Genomic DNA, 15,740 nt, shown 5'->3' on the forward strand with positions numbered 1-15,740 from the left:
TTATCAAATTTACTTATGACAAAGAGTTGAGAAAAATAGAATTAGGATTCAGAAGAATCACAATAGACTAGATTTATGGGCCAAACATAACATTGCAAATTTTAATTCAGACAATATAAAGTTTAAAAAAAATCACCTTTACATATACAAGATAAGGACAACAGAGCAGTTCATCAACTTCTTCCTCTATAAAAGGGGGGGGGAGCAGATAAGACTAGGCTTCTTACATCCCATTCAGCTCTAGATCTATGATGATAATTCTTTGTGGAAAAAAAAACATGAATAAAAATTTGGAGGATTTAGATAATGGTAAGCTCCACGTGATTCATTAGAGTAATGTAGCTGGCCCCCAAACTAATGCAACATTAGGTAGGCTATGTAAGAAGATTTAGAAAAGATCGTCGAGGGTATTTCACACAATAACTTTAATTTAGAGGCTGCTATGTCACCTAATGAAAGAGCAGTATGTTCTGAGTGATGAAGATCTGAGCTCAAATTCTGCCTCAGACACTTATTAGTTGTATTGATCCTGGGCAAGTGTCTTAACTTCTCTCATTCTCAGTTTCCTCAGCTATAAAATTGGGATTATAATAGCATCTACCTTCCAGGATTTTTAGGAGGACCAAAATGTTTTACAAATATGAAAAATTTTAAATGACATATACATGATAGCTCTAATTATTATTTATTTGACTTGAAAGTAATAAAGGACCATTGGATTTTATTGAACAAGAGAATGATATGATTATATCTATTCTTTAAGAAAATCACTTTGGAAAACTATATGTAAAACAGGAGATTTGAGAGAAGCAGAAAAATTAGGATACTTTTGTAATATTCTAGGCTTCAAGAGATTATAAGGTCCTACCATAGGGTCGTGAATGTGTATGTAGAGAGATAGGAGTGTATATAAGAAATATTGTGGAGAAAGAAATAGCAAGATACAGCAACTAATTGGATATAAGAGGTGATTGAGAGTGAGGATTCTAGAAGATATTAGAGGTTATGAACCTGGGTGATTGGGAAAATGGCAGCTCTAGGGAAGTTCACAACAAGCATTGGATATCATTCTAGGATTCATATGCATAGAGATGGTCATTAAGTCCTTGGGAACTAATGAGATCACCAAGTAAGAGAATTGAAAGGGAAAAGAGAAGAGTGCCATGGGATACACCCATACTTAATTGTCATAACAATAAGCAGTGTTTGCATAACTAGAAATCAGACAAGTAAATGGAGAACCAAGAAAATGCTATCTTGAATACATAGATTAAGGATATAATATCTAGCAGGAAAAATGTTAATGGTAAAATACTGAAGAGATGCCTAGAAGAATGATTGAGAAAAAGACATTAGATTTGGCAATTCAGAAATGTGAACTTTGAACAGAACAGTTACTGCTGAATGGTTGGGTCAGAAACCAGATTGCAGAGGTTTGGAAGAAACTTAGAAGAGAGAAAGGTGATGTGGGCAGCTTGAGGAGAGTGAGAATTTGGAAAGGCAATTGTAGTGAGTGGGATAAAAAAAGTAGAGTTCAGAATGAGACACAGACAAAAAGGATTCTGTTAGTCATCTCATGTTAAATTTTATGTATACTTAAAAAAAAACAAATAAACTGTATATGCTAAATTCAAGGTTTCATATTCCTTTCCTTCTTTCTGTCCTTTTATGTGGAATTGTTCATATGTGTTCATTATTTATCAAGCTCATAAAAAAAGTATGTATTTAAAAAAAAAACAATTAGAGATAAATAGAAGGAATTCTTTTCTTCAAGAGAGGCCTAGTTGGGATTTGATAGCATTGTTGTTATTGTTCATTCGTTGTTTGCAAAGAGGACCAATGACATCATGGAGTGACATCTTGACTTGAATTTGAATTGGATTTAAGTGAGGCAAAGCTGCACAAAGTTATCAGCCTTACTCTCTCTTCCAGAGACAGGACAAAACTCAAAATTATTAATGATAACTTAGTATTTGGTAGATGACCTTGGTGTCTTCAATGTCTAATTAAACTCAACACTTTGGGAACAAATTGTTTCCATCTGCCCATTTTGCTGGGGGAAGTCTTCATATGCTTGGGATAGATGTCCCTTTAACTCACAGATGGGCTAAATCAGGTTGAAGGTGACTGACAGGTCTCAAACCCTGTAGTGAGTTACAGGGAGTTAGATAGTACAAATTTTAGTAGACCCATCAGCATGGTAGTTATGACTTTCTTCTGCTCTGTCCAGCTACTTTTAATTAGGAGTAAAGATCATGGCTGATAGGAATAGTTTCATGCTGTGGTTTAACAAGACATGAGAACCTTGAAATTAGAGAGTAGAGGATAATATGAAATTGGTTTACTAAAGGTTCACCAAAGGAAATTAAAGTGTAGAGGAAAATAGGAAATTGAACTGATTTACTAAAGGATCAAAGAAGGAAAGGAATGAGAATGTAGGTAGATAAGGGGTGAAGGCTTGGAAAAATGCTATGGAGGGGGGTGGCTAGGTGGCCCAGAGAATAAAGCAACAGCCCTGAAGTCAGGAGGACCTGAGTTCAAATTCGGCCTCAGACACTTAACACTTTCTAGCCTTATGACATTGGGCAAGTCACTTAACCCCAATTGCCCTACCTTGCTCCCTCCAAAAAAGCAAATAAATAAATTTAAAAAATGCTAGGGAGTAGAGGGATTTAAAGTCACTAGGTTTAGAAGAAATAAAATATAGGGAGAATTAAAGTACAGAATAATAGATTATTATAAGATATAGAGGTTTCAGAGTTCTTAAACATTTAAAGAGAATGTTTGTGGGTAATGGTAAAATCAAGAGTATAAACATATCTGTGGTAGCTGTCAGCATGCAGGAAAATATCATGGGCGCTAAGTACATTTTGAAGAACTGACAGATAGAGCCTTAGAGGGGGAACCAATATGTATTCTGAAATCACTTAGGAACTGGACTGCAGAGAGAATGTGAACCAGGCCCTCAACTCATTGAGGCAGGAAGGAGAATGTCTTGGGAGTTGATAGACAGTGGTCACCAGGAGCTGAATTGAGTTATAAATTTGAATAGCAGGAACTTCAAAGAAGAAAGACTTGATTGATGGCAATAAGAGATTATGGAGGTGATGAGATGGAGCAAGAAATATTTTTACTTTCCTACTAGGACCACTGAGTTCAAGGATATGGGGAAAAGCGCAAACAGTACTGGAAAGGATGGCCAGGGATGCAGTTTCATCTGAGGAGAGCATTCACAGTCAGTGCTAGGGGATGGAAACAACATAATATGAGCATTTTGACCCTGATGATTTTTCCCTGTAATTTATTCAACATGAAACACATTCTTCAGGTTACCTTCATTCTTTACTGTAATTTCTTGTAAATCATTTGTTACACCTTTCAAATAACAAAATCAAAGCATATGATGGAATTATATTGGATTTGAAAATTGTAAGGGAATCACATAATTTAACAATCATTTTAAAGGTGAATAAATTGAAACTTATAGAAATTAAGTCAAAGCTGAGTCAAACAGCTAGTTACTGCAGAGTGAGGACTAGAACTCAGATTCCCTGACTCAATGTCCAATGCTTTTTCCACCATAGCATGGTGCCTTCCTTAATGTCATTAATCACCTTAATAAGAATTTTAAGAAGCTATTATGATTGAGACAATAATATATTAACTTGAAAATTTTTAAGCTATTTACCAATTCAAGTCTTTAGTCTTATCATTTGAATTAAATATATGATGCCATCATAAGATAAGAAATTTTAAGTTCACTATCATTAATATGACATAGTTAATAGTTAATTTTTCAAATTATTGATTATTTATTTTTTATTATTGCTCAATTACTCTAAAGTAACTTAGGATATTATATATATATACATATATATATATATAATTTCTTTATTTGGGGGACTGAGTGGACTTTTGTCATGCTTATGTATGGCAAATCCATTTCTTTCCCAATTCCTGAAAATCAATATTGGTTGTTGTCAAAATCAACTGGCTATAATTCACACATCATTAGAGAAGACAAATGAATAATAGATCAACTATACTAAAGATGATTTATATTTATCTATGAATGGTTTGATTTCAAGGGTTTTTATGGCATTATTTATGGTGAATATGGGCAATTATAGACTTTTAATGATGTTAATCACTCATTTAATAGCATTTAATTTTTTTTGTAATTTATTATTGATTATATGAAATCATTGATTACTTCTCAATTTTAGCATCATTGCACTAATAGCTTAGACAGGTTATTCCTATAACTGAAAAAGTCATAAAAGATATTTCTACATTTTATAAGAAAAACAAATGACAAAATATCTAGTAACCATTTTTTTACATAATTTCTCTATTCTTCAAATTATTTTTCAAACAATGTTTTTGTTTTTTTTTTCCTTATTTTCAAATAATGTAATTTTTCTTTAAGTGATAGGTATATGGAAGCATACTTTTCCCAGTTTTCATTTTTAAGACGCATTGATAAACATCTTTAATGGTTAGAGTGCAGCCCACTAACAGTTTTTATAGTGCACTGTTTAGAAGTTGAGGAAGTTGGTTTGAGAGGTTGCAGATTTTCACTTTCCTTTTCAGTTCAATTTGGTGTCTTTCTGTTCATATAGTGGCTTAACCATTTGGACATCCATATTATAATGAATCCTTTAATAAGAGATTTCCATACTTCATCATAGCATAGAGGTGACTCATTAAGGTGATATCAATGTAATGCAAGTTATAGAATGACCTAGTAAGTTGTGTAGACTTTGAGTATATGTTTAAGGATTAGTGACAGATTTTGTTTATCATCTGAGAACTAACCTAGTTCATTGCAGGAAACCCCACTGACAGAATGTTGACCTCTGGATAATAAATGTTACAATGAATTCGGTGGGCCTTGTCAACTGATAATACTGTCCACGAGGGTTCATAAGGTGTTGACATCTTTGTCAGCAGAGGGACAAAAATCACAGAACTTTTTGATATATTGGGAATATAAAGTAAAACTTTTTATAAGTTTTTACTTTGAATTGTATCAATGAAATATATCTCACTTAAAAGTCATTATTTGCATATTATGTAAGAGTTTAGCAAGATAGCTGCCTACTTAATGAGAAAAGCATTTGGAGTTCTTCATACTAATGCACAACAAGCTAGTACTTTAGGATAATAAAATATAACTTATAACTTGTTAAAAACCTTAATTTTGTTTAACCTTCAGAATAATGCTATAAAGTAAATAGAGAAATATTAGCATGTTCATTTTGCAAATGCAGAAATGGAAGTTCATAGAGGTTAAGTAACTTGACCAAACCCATCCAATTTATTTATATTATAACTGAAACGTCAAGGTGCAAAAATTCACGAGAACAAAAAATTACATTAAGAAAAGAACTACAGGAATTGTGAATAAATCAAATATACTATTTGATATTTTAAGATCATCTTCTCCATTCCTATTCAATGCTTCTTGAAATGTGGGTGATGACCCCACGTGGCATTTCAGAAGAGCTAAAGGGGTTGAGAGTGAAAAATAATTTAAGAAGCCCTTCTTGAGATAAGAAGCAAATTTTAGTGATCTGAAAATGACTTTCACAATCATTCAATCAAGTGCTTACTAAGTGCCAGTTTTATTCTTAGGTATGAGGATACAAAGGCAAAAGTAAAACAGTCCTTGCTCTCAAGAAACTTACATTCTAATGGGAAAGAGAACTTGCACATGTGTAAGTATATATAAAACACAGAGAAAGAAATACAAGGTAACCTTGGGGGGAAAAAGGATTTAGAGTTGAGGGAACCATGAAAGGTCTAATGAGGAAAGCAGATCTCTGAGTCTTTAAGTATAAACCAGAGATTAGAAAAAATAAAACAGAAAGTGAAATGTAATAACATTTTAGTCATTGGGGAATTGCCAGTGCACAGTCACAAAAATGAGAGATGGTATATTATGCCTGAGGAATAGAAAGAAGGTTAGCATGACTAGTTCATGAAGTATGTAGAGAAGAGTAATGCTTAAAAATGCTGGAAAGTTAGCATGAGGGCAGACTGTCACAGAGATATAGGGTCTAAACCTGTAATTTCACTGGCGTAGGGAACTTCAAAGGGAGCAAACTACCCTAAACAATTGTGTCTCATACTGAAAAAGTCTCCAAATCTCTAATGCAATGTTGTGTTTTAAGCATCATGCAGATGTAATTTGCTCTGTGCCATAAATGTGTTCCTGAAAAGCTAGTTGCTGTTTTAATGTTGTAAACCAAGCATTATTTTAAATGTATTGGGGGAGTTGCCAAAATGAATCCCTCTATAGGCAAAAGATGCATTGTTGAAGGATATTTTAACTTGTGCAACAACACTGTTGGGCTTAACCTGACCCCTTTGTCTTACTCCTAAGTGCTCTACAGGCCTGTATCATCACATGAAAAATGGGTCCCATCACTCCCAGGATCTTGTCACTTACAGAACCTGTCTCCTTCTTTTCCTCAATAACTCCTTCAGGGTCAAGCATCAGAATTACAGGTGATAAGCTCTACCCATTCTTCACAGAACTGTGCCTATAGTCAGACTTTCCCTCTGTATTAACTCTGCCCACTCTCCCCCCCAGAACTATCTTTGCCTCAGTTAAAAAGTTTCACCATTTATGACTTTGGAGTGATGTATGGAACATGTCTGCAATAACAAATAACTCATAACTTTTTAATGTAGAAGTATCAATCTAGGGGAAGCTACATGGCACAGTGAATAGAGCACCAGCCCTGGACTCAGGAGGACCTGAATTCAAATATGGCCTCAGACATTTAACACAAAACTAGCCGTGTGACCTTGGGAAAGTCACTTAAGCCTAATTGTCATGCCCTCCCCCTACAAAAAGAGAAGTAGTATCACTCAACATAAATTCTGTAATGTAATCTCCTTAAGAACCTTCCTCCAGTTGGAATCATTAGCTTTAATGAAACTTGATCCAGCAGAACAAAAGTGCACCATATTCAATTGAGAGAAATTGTTTAACTCTTTGGCAGCTCCACATGGCTTTGCATTAATTAGTCAACATTCATATTATTACATATTCCATAATTATTTCTGACAAAATATTCACACAGGTGCAGCCAGAATATTTTCTTCAGGAAATACTATAAAACATTGTTAGAATTCTGTTCAAAAAGACCTCTCAGAGTAAAATTACCTGATTTCTTGAAATTAAGAATGACATTGATTTGACCTACCTTGTTCCAAAAAGCAACAGAAGCAGCAGCACAATGGGAATTGGAGCGATTCAAATTGAAGTTTGAGTTTCTTGGATGCATCACTCTGAGAAAGTTTAATGCATAGTGAGCTCAAAGCTATCATTTCTGTATTCTTCTTCACGAGGAACATGATCCTTTGTGAGTAGACAAAAAGTTGGAGAAGAGATTTTACTTGGTGGGGCCTGAAACTTGGAGAAGAGTGAAATAGAGAAAGGTATAGCTGAAAAGCTTAAAGTAGAAACCACATAGAAGCCAGGATGAGTGAGAGAGTGACCAGCAAGCCCTGAGATTAGTGGGAAACATCAGTCCAGTAAATAACACCTTTCTTTCTTCATTCATCCTTCTAGAAGAAATGTTTATTGGTAGTTGATCTTTGATTTTCTTACTTTCGATTCAAAAAGTTTATTTCATCCCCTTGTTTCTTGGGTGAGTTATTCTCTAATTGCTTACTTCAGTCAGTCAGTCAATAATCATTTATTATGTGCCTATTTTGTGCCAGGAACTATGTTAAGTGCCCTCAATGAACTCACAATATAAGAGGGAGACAACACACAAACAAATAAATACAGACATGCTATATACATGACAATCAGAATTAATTAACAAAGGCAATCCATTAGAGCTTAGTGGGACTTAGCAAGGCTACTTACAGAAGGTGAAATTTTAGCAAGGACTTGAAAGAAGCCAGGAGAAGGAAATGAGATGGGACAGTATACTAGGTATGAGGTATTGCCATCAAAAATGCCTGGAGTTGAGAAATAGGGAGTCTTGTTTGAGTAACATCAAGGAAGCCAGTGTCACCAGATTGTGTGCAGAAAACTGGGAAGGGAGGTAGAAAAGAGAGAGACAAAGAAAGGTATAACAAGACTATAAAGATTAAGGGGGTTAAAGACCAGGTTATCAAGGGCTTTGAACACTAAACAAGAGGAATTTATATTTAATCATGGAGGTAATAGTGCACCAACGGAGTTTACATTGATGTTATTGTATAGACTTGAGGAAACTAACTAAGGTGACTGAATGGAAGATGAATTGCAAAGAGGAGAAATTTGTAGCAGGCACAAGCTTGTAATACAGTGGTGGCATTGTCAGAAGAGAGAAGGGGGAATATTTGAGAGATGTTGCAAAGATGAAATCAACAGATCCTGGCAATTGATTGAATATAAGGTTTTAGGGATAGTGAGGAGTTAAAGATGACACAAAGATTGCAAATTTAGGGGATTGGGAATATGGTAATGATCTTTATAGTAAGAGGAAAAAATTAGAATGGAGGATGATTTGGGGAGAAAAGGGAGTTCAGTTTCAGACATGTTGAATTTAAAATATCCACAGGACTTCAATTTGAGATGTCTAATAGTTGGAAAAGTAGGACTGGAGGTTAGTGGAGAGGTTAGGACAGGTTAAGTAAATTTAAAAAATTATCATCATAGAGATGACAGTGGAATCCATGGGAGTTGATGAGACCATCAAATGAAACATTATAGAGGGGAAAAAAGGCCTGAGACAAATCCTTGTGGGATATCCATGTTTAGTAGGTATGATCTGGATGAACATCCAGTAGAGGAAATGAAGAAAGAGTGGTTGAATAGGTGGAAGATCCAATAAAGAGTAGTTTCCTGAAAACCTATAGAAAAGAGTCTATCAAAGAAAAAAGAATGAGCAATAGTGTCATAGGTTTCAGAGGGGACAAAAGGAATGAGGATTAAGAAAAGGCCTTTATGGGCGGTCAGGTAGCACAACGAGTAAGAGCATCGGCTCCAGTGTCGGGATGACCTAGGGATCGAATCCTGGACTCAGACACTTAGCACCCACCCAGAAACACCTGGCCGTGTAACCTTGAGCAAGTTACTTAACCGCAATTGCTTAGGGGAGGCCAGGTGGCTCAGTGAGTATGAGCATCGGCTCCAGTGTCAGGATGACCTGGGGATCAAATCTAGGCTAAGATACTTAGCACCGCACCCAGAAATAACTGGCTGTGTAACCTTGAGCAAGTTACTTAACCCTGATTGCTTAAAAAAAAAGGCCTTTGAATGAGGCAATTAAGAGATTTTTAGTAATTTAGGAGAGAGCATTTTCATTTGAATGATGAGATTCGAAACTAGACTCTAGAGTGAGAGGATCAGAAGTAGGCATGAGAGAAGTGACTAATACACAGGGAGATATTGAAAATAAGCATAAAAAAGGGGATGACAAAGATGACAAAGAAATCCGTTGAAAGAGATGAAGTGGGATGTTATAATTTTCCTTAGTGAGGAGCAGGGTCATCTTTTCATGTGAGATAGGAGTGAAGGAGGAGAAAATGGCAAAAAGTATCAGTGATATAAGGTGAGAAAGAAGGGTGAAAAGAGACCTGTCAGAAATTGCCTTAAATTTTTTTAGTAAAATATGAAGCAAGATTCTGAGAGAGTGGAGGGAAGGAAACTATGGGAAGTTTGAGGAAAGATCAAGAAGTGGAAGAGTCATTGTAGTGAATAAGATTATGTGTTAAATAAGAAGGTGTTGAAAATTCATTTTTTTCTCTCTCCTATCACTCTTCATACTTGGAGGGGGAGGTGGAGAGGGAAAAAAATACAGGACTTTGCCTTACATAAGCATTGTTGAATGAAACAAATTCTCAAAGTGGTTAAGTACAAAAATTATGTTTCTTATTCTGCATATTGATCATTACCACGTAATGAGAGATATATTTTGCTTTACCCAGGGTATGCTGGAGCCAGTCCATACCAACTGGTGAGAGATGGCTAAATTTTCAGTGTATTTACACTGTAAATCAACAATTTCACAAATTATGGCTTGATGTATTGCTTTCCTGATTACCTAGACTTAAGAAATTAGAAAAAATATTAATGATGCAGATTAAGTCTCATTTGCAGAGAGCAGGTTGATAAACATTCACCAGCACACCTCTGTCTTTTGTCGGTATTCTAGAATTAGAGTTTATCATTTAGCTGATCAAAGTTCTAAAATCTCTGAGAATTGTTCATTTTTTACAATATTTACATTTAGGTAAAAATTATTCTTCTGATTCTGCTCATTTCACTGTGCCTCAGTTTATACATCTTTCCATATATCTTTGAAACTCTCTTTTCCCTCATTTCTTACAGTACAATAGTCTTCCATTACATTCATATGTCACAATTTATTCATCCATCTCTTAACTGGTGGACACTGCTTGGATTTATATGTTTGTTTTATTTTGTCTCTTATACAAAGAGGTGCCTTAAATATCTTTTTTTTGTATATTTACAACATTTTCCTTTTTTCCTTTGATTTTGTTGGAATAAAGACCTAGTTGCAGTATAGCTAAATCAAAAGGTATGAAGTATTAAGAAACATTTTTGTGCATAATTCCAAATTATTTTCCAAAATGACGGGTGAGATCCATCCAGAGCTCCATTGACAGGGCATAAGTGTGCTTCTCAGCCACTCTAACATTTGTCATTTTATTTTTTGTTATCTCTACCAAGATAACTTTACTGCTAAGTGTGAGGTGGAAACTCTTGCATGTCTCAAATTATTTTTGATTGTGTTTTTTCACATGTCTCCAGATAGCCTGGGTTTATTACCTTGAGAACTCTGTTCATCCTGGGATATTTCCATGTGCCCAGGCTCCCTCCCATCTTTTCTGATGAAAGAATATGAGACCTGATGGGAGAAGTGGAATAAGCACTTGATCTCTGAACTATTGCTGTCTTTGAACCTCCTTAATATGTTCCATTCTCGATCATTAAAATACAATTTTATGTGCTGTCTTTCACATAAGAAATGAAGCTACAAAGGACTTTGCCTAGTAGGAGCTCCTTCAATTTCTTTTGAATAAATGTTGAAGCAAGTTATTTGTATTGTTTTTCTTTTTCTAAGCAGTGGAAATGGATTTGCACTCGTCCCTCTACACTCTATTCTCAGGGATCCTCTCCACAAGCAGCACATGTGTTCAAGTCAACTGGCCTATGTTTATTGTACAGAGTGTAGCCACAGAAGAAGGCAAAGATAAACTGGTTGAAACTGGGATAAAATCTGTGACTGTGGCTTCATCACGACTTGATCAAAAGTCTTTTTCTTATCCTTCTACTGCCCCCAACTTATCTTGGACTAGAGCTTTTTGAGCAAGTCTTGTGTGATATCTCAGAAGTTCTTAGGTTCAGTGACATTTTTAAACATAGATAAGACTAGTGATAGAGTGGAAAAAGGAGAAACCAGGTAGGAGATTGAAATATATTTCTTTTCTTTTACAACCAAACACATACACAAACACCTTGGCCAAAGGGATTCAATAAGTCACTAGAAGAAATGTTCACAGCCTGTAGACTGCCTGGTTGTTTCACTTGGTAGACTACACTTTCTAAATCCTTGGTCCTGATATAATGCCTGTGATATTAATAGTTGAGCTAAAAACCCAATTTTCCTTAATATTTTATTTGTTTAAGAATTCCTGACTACTAGATTGCTTATCAGAGTTTTTTTTCCCAGTTAAAAGATTCTCCTTCCACAAACAGATCTTCTAAGCTCAATTAAAGTATGATTTGGAATTATACAGAATCACCATTTTCCTAGCTGACTTCTCTTCTGGTTTTGGTCATCATGATCTGGGGGGCAAGGACATAGAATGTAGAGTGCAGAAACATATAGTTCCTGCATCAATATTAACTCACTTTATGCATGATATTTATTTTTTCTGGACCTCATTGTTCTCTTCAGACAACTAGTGATAAAAAAAATACTTGACAAAGTAGTTGTATTGATCAAAAAGTATGTGTGTGAAAATTCTTTAAAATGTCACTACTGTGACTTCAGAAGCCATCTATTCCAATCAGACTTGTCTATGAATCCCCTCTGTATATCCAATAAATGGTGCTGCAGCCTTTGCTTAAAGACCTTTGGTAAGGGAGAAAATATTTCCTCCTTTGGTGTCTAATTATAATTTTTGATAGTTGAAATTTTTAGGGAATTTATCTGTAAGATGTGTCCATGTGAGATATACATAGAGATACATAGATATACCACATAAGTGGCTTATCAGCATCATGGATAGATATCTCTGGCATCTCCTCACTCCAAATATCTCTGATATGAGGCTGTAATTTTAGAGGCTGAGAAAGGAAACCTCTTCCTGGTCACTTCATTCAATCATTCATTCATTCATTCATCCATCCATCTATCTATCTATCTGTCTGTTTATTTATTTATTGCTTTTTTTGGAGGGGGGAGGGCAGGGCAATTGGTGTTAAGTGACTTGCCTAAGGTCACAGTAAGTGTTAAGTGTCTGAGGCCAGATTTGAACTCAGGTCCTCCTAACTCCAGTAGCCACCCCCCTGCTCACTGTAATAGGAAGGTTAACTCCTAGCTTATATTCACCAGCTTATTTCATTTTCTACCAAAAGCTGCCTATATAAAAGACCATCACAAACAATGAAGAGGGAATACACCTATTTATATAAATAAACAGAAAACTTCATTTTTTCCTTAGGGGCAGAGCCAAGATGGCAGAGTAGAAGCACAAATTGGTGTGGGCTCCCATTCCAATAATTTCCAATACATATAAAAAATGACTAAACCAACTTTAGAGCTAAAGAACCCACAAAGTGACAGAGAGAAACAAATCTCCTGCTGAAGGAAGCCTGACAAGCATACAGGAAGGGTCTAACACAGCACACTAGAAGCCAAGCACAGTCCAAGGTAAAGCACAGTCCAGTTTGAGCCACGTGGTTCTTGCCACAGGGTGGCCCTGACCAGCAGTCACCAGAGCAGACTTCAGGAGGGTGAAGCACCAGCAGCTATAGCAGTTTCCAGAATTCTTAACCCATAAACACCAAAGACAAAGCAAAAGCTCAGTAGGGAACTCTGTTGGCATAGGGGAGACTGAAGAGTATGGTCTGGCACCTGACCCCAAGTATCAGAGGCACAGTGGCCATGCAGCCACCACCAGGTGGCTGCTTCCAGAGCTCCGGGCCTGCAGATCATAGGGGGACCAAGTGACCATTCAGAGATTAATCACTTTTTCTCTTTTGCTTTAACCTGCTTGGATCTAGATCACAGTCTTGAGTGGTAGTCCTGGGGTGTGTGACCATTAAGCCAGAGCATGTTGGGGCTGTAGAGATGGCACCCTCATAAAAGCTCCAGCAATTTGGGACATAGCTCTCTCCATTCTGGAATCAGAGTTCTACCATGGCAAAGGGCTCAAAAGTCAAGTAATTGGCTGGCAATATGAGCAAGCAGAGGAAGCACAAACAGATCATAGAATCCTTTTGGGGGGACAAAAAGGATTACAGTATGAAGTGGAAGGAAGACAGTTAAGTCTGCATCAAAAGCCTCCAAGAAAAATATGAATTGTTTACAGGCCATGGAAGAGCTCAGGAAGGATTTTGAAAATCAAATAAGAGAAGTGGAGGAAAAATTGGCAAGAGAAATGAGAATGACACAAGAAAATCACGAGAAGCAAGTCAACAGCCTGTTAAAGGAAACCCAAAAGTACGTTGAAGAAAACAACACCTTAAAAAATAGACTAACTCAAATGGCAAAAGAGGCCCAAAAAGCCAATGAGGAGAAGAATGCCTTAAAAAGCCAAATTTGCCAGTCAGAAAAGGAATTTCAAAAACTCACTGAAAAGAATAACTCCTTCAAAATTAGATTGGAGTAATTGGAAGCTAATGACTTTATGAGAAATCAAGATACTATAAAACAGATTCAAACAAATGAAAAAATATAAGGCAATGTGAAATATCTCATTAGTAAAACCACTTACCTGGAAAATAGATCCAGGAGAGATAATTTAAAAGATTATTGGACTACCTGAAAGCCATGATCAAAAAAAGAGCCTAGAAACATCTTTCAAGAAATTATGAAGCAAAATTGCCCTGATATTCTAGAACCAGGGGGCAAAATAGAAATTGAAAGAATTCACCAATTGTCTCTTGAAAAAGATCTCCAAAAGAAAACTCAAGGGAATATTATAACCAAATTCCAGAGTTCCCAGGTCAAGTAGAAAATACTTCAAGCAGTCAGGAAGAAACAATTGTGGAAATACAATCAGGATAACTCAAGAACTAGCAGCTTCTACATTAAAGGATTGAAGGGCTTAGAATATAGTATTCTGGAGGTCAAAAGAGCTAGGACTAAAACCAGGAATCACATACCCAGCAAAACTGAATATAATGCTGCAGGGAAAAATATGGATATTCAACTAAATAGAAGATTTTCAAGCATTCTTGAAGAAAAAAAAACAGAATTGAACAGAAAATTTGACTTTCAAATACAAGAAGCAAGAGAAGCATGGAAAGGTAAACAGGAAAAAGAAACCATAAAGAACTCATTAAAGTTGAACTATTTACATTCTTACATGGAAAAATGCTAATTGTAACTCATAATATTTTTCTCAGTATGAGGATAGTGGAAGGGAACACATACACACATATGTATGTATAGGAGGCATGTATGTCTATATAAATATGTATGTGAGTGTGGGCATATGTATTTTCATGTATACATAGAGGGCACAGGATGAGTTGAATATGAAAGGATGATATCTAAAAAATAAAATTAAGTGGTGAGAGAGGAATTTATTGGGCGAAGGGGAAAGAGAGAGGTCGATTAGTTTAAATTATCTCCTATAAAAGAGGCTAGAAAAAAAATTTACAATGGAGGGGAAGAGTGGGAAGGTGAAAGGGAATGGGACACCTTGATTCTAATTGAACTTGTCTTAAAGAGGGAATAATATGAACTCTCAATTGGGTTCTAGAGGGGGAATGATATAAGGGAAGTTAGATTGGGGGAGAGGGCAGTTAGAAGCAACCATTTTTGAAAAGGGATAGGGTCAAAGGATAAAATAGAATGTGTGGGGGTGTGGGATAGGATGGAGGGAAAAATTGTTAGTCTTTCACAATATAACTACTATGGAAATGATTTGGGTAACTACACGTGTACAATTTATATTGAATTGCTTATCTTCTCAGTGGGTGTGGGTGAGGAGGGAATAAGGATAAAAATCTGGAACTCAAACTTTTAAAAACAAATGTTTAAAAAACTTGTTTTTTACATGCAACTGGGAAATAAGATATACAGGTACTGGGGTATAACCCAACTTGCCCTACTAGAAATTTAGATTACTTCATTTGCTGATCCCATTAGCTCCCATGGAATTAATTACTATCTCTATGTGGATTCTTCTTAAATCTTCCTATCATGCCCCAAGCTCTGCTGATCTTCAATCTCACATCTCCAACTACCTCTCAGACATCTCAACTGGATATCTAGTATACAACTTAAACTCAATGTGTCCAAATTAGAACTCATTCTCTTTCTCCCTAAATCCTCCCTCCTGCCTATGTTCCCTATTACTCTAGAGGATAACACCATCCTACCAGTACCTCAGTCTCACAACCTAGGAGTTACTCTGGACTCCTCACTATGTCTCACCCCCCATATCCAAGCCATTGCCAAGGTCTGCCAATTTCACCTTTGCAGCATCTAACACTTCTGTCCTCTGACACTGCCTCCTCTCTAGTG

This window comes from Petaurus breviceps, unplaced genomic scaffold (genome assembly GCF_028583685.1).
Source record: "Petaurus breviceps papuanus isolate PSGF00001 unplaced genomic scaffold, PetGlider_PUasm1.0 175, whole genome shotgun sequence".
Classification (NCBI taxonomy): Eukaryota; Metazoa; Chordata; class Mammalia; order Diprotodontia; family Petauridae; genus Petaurus; species Petaurus breviceps.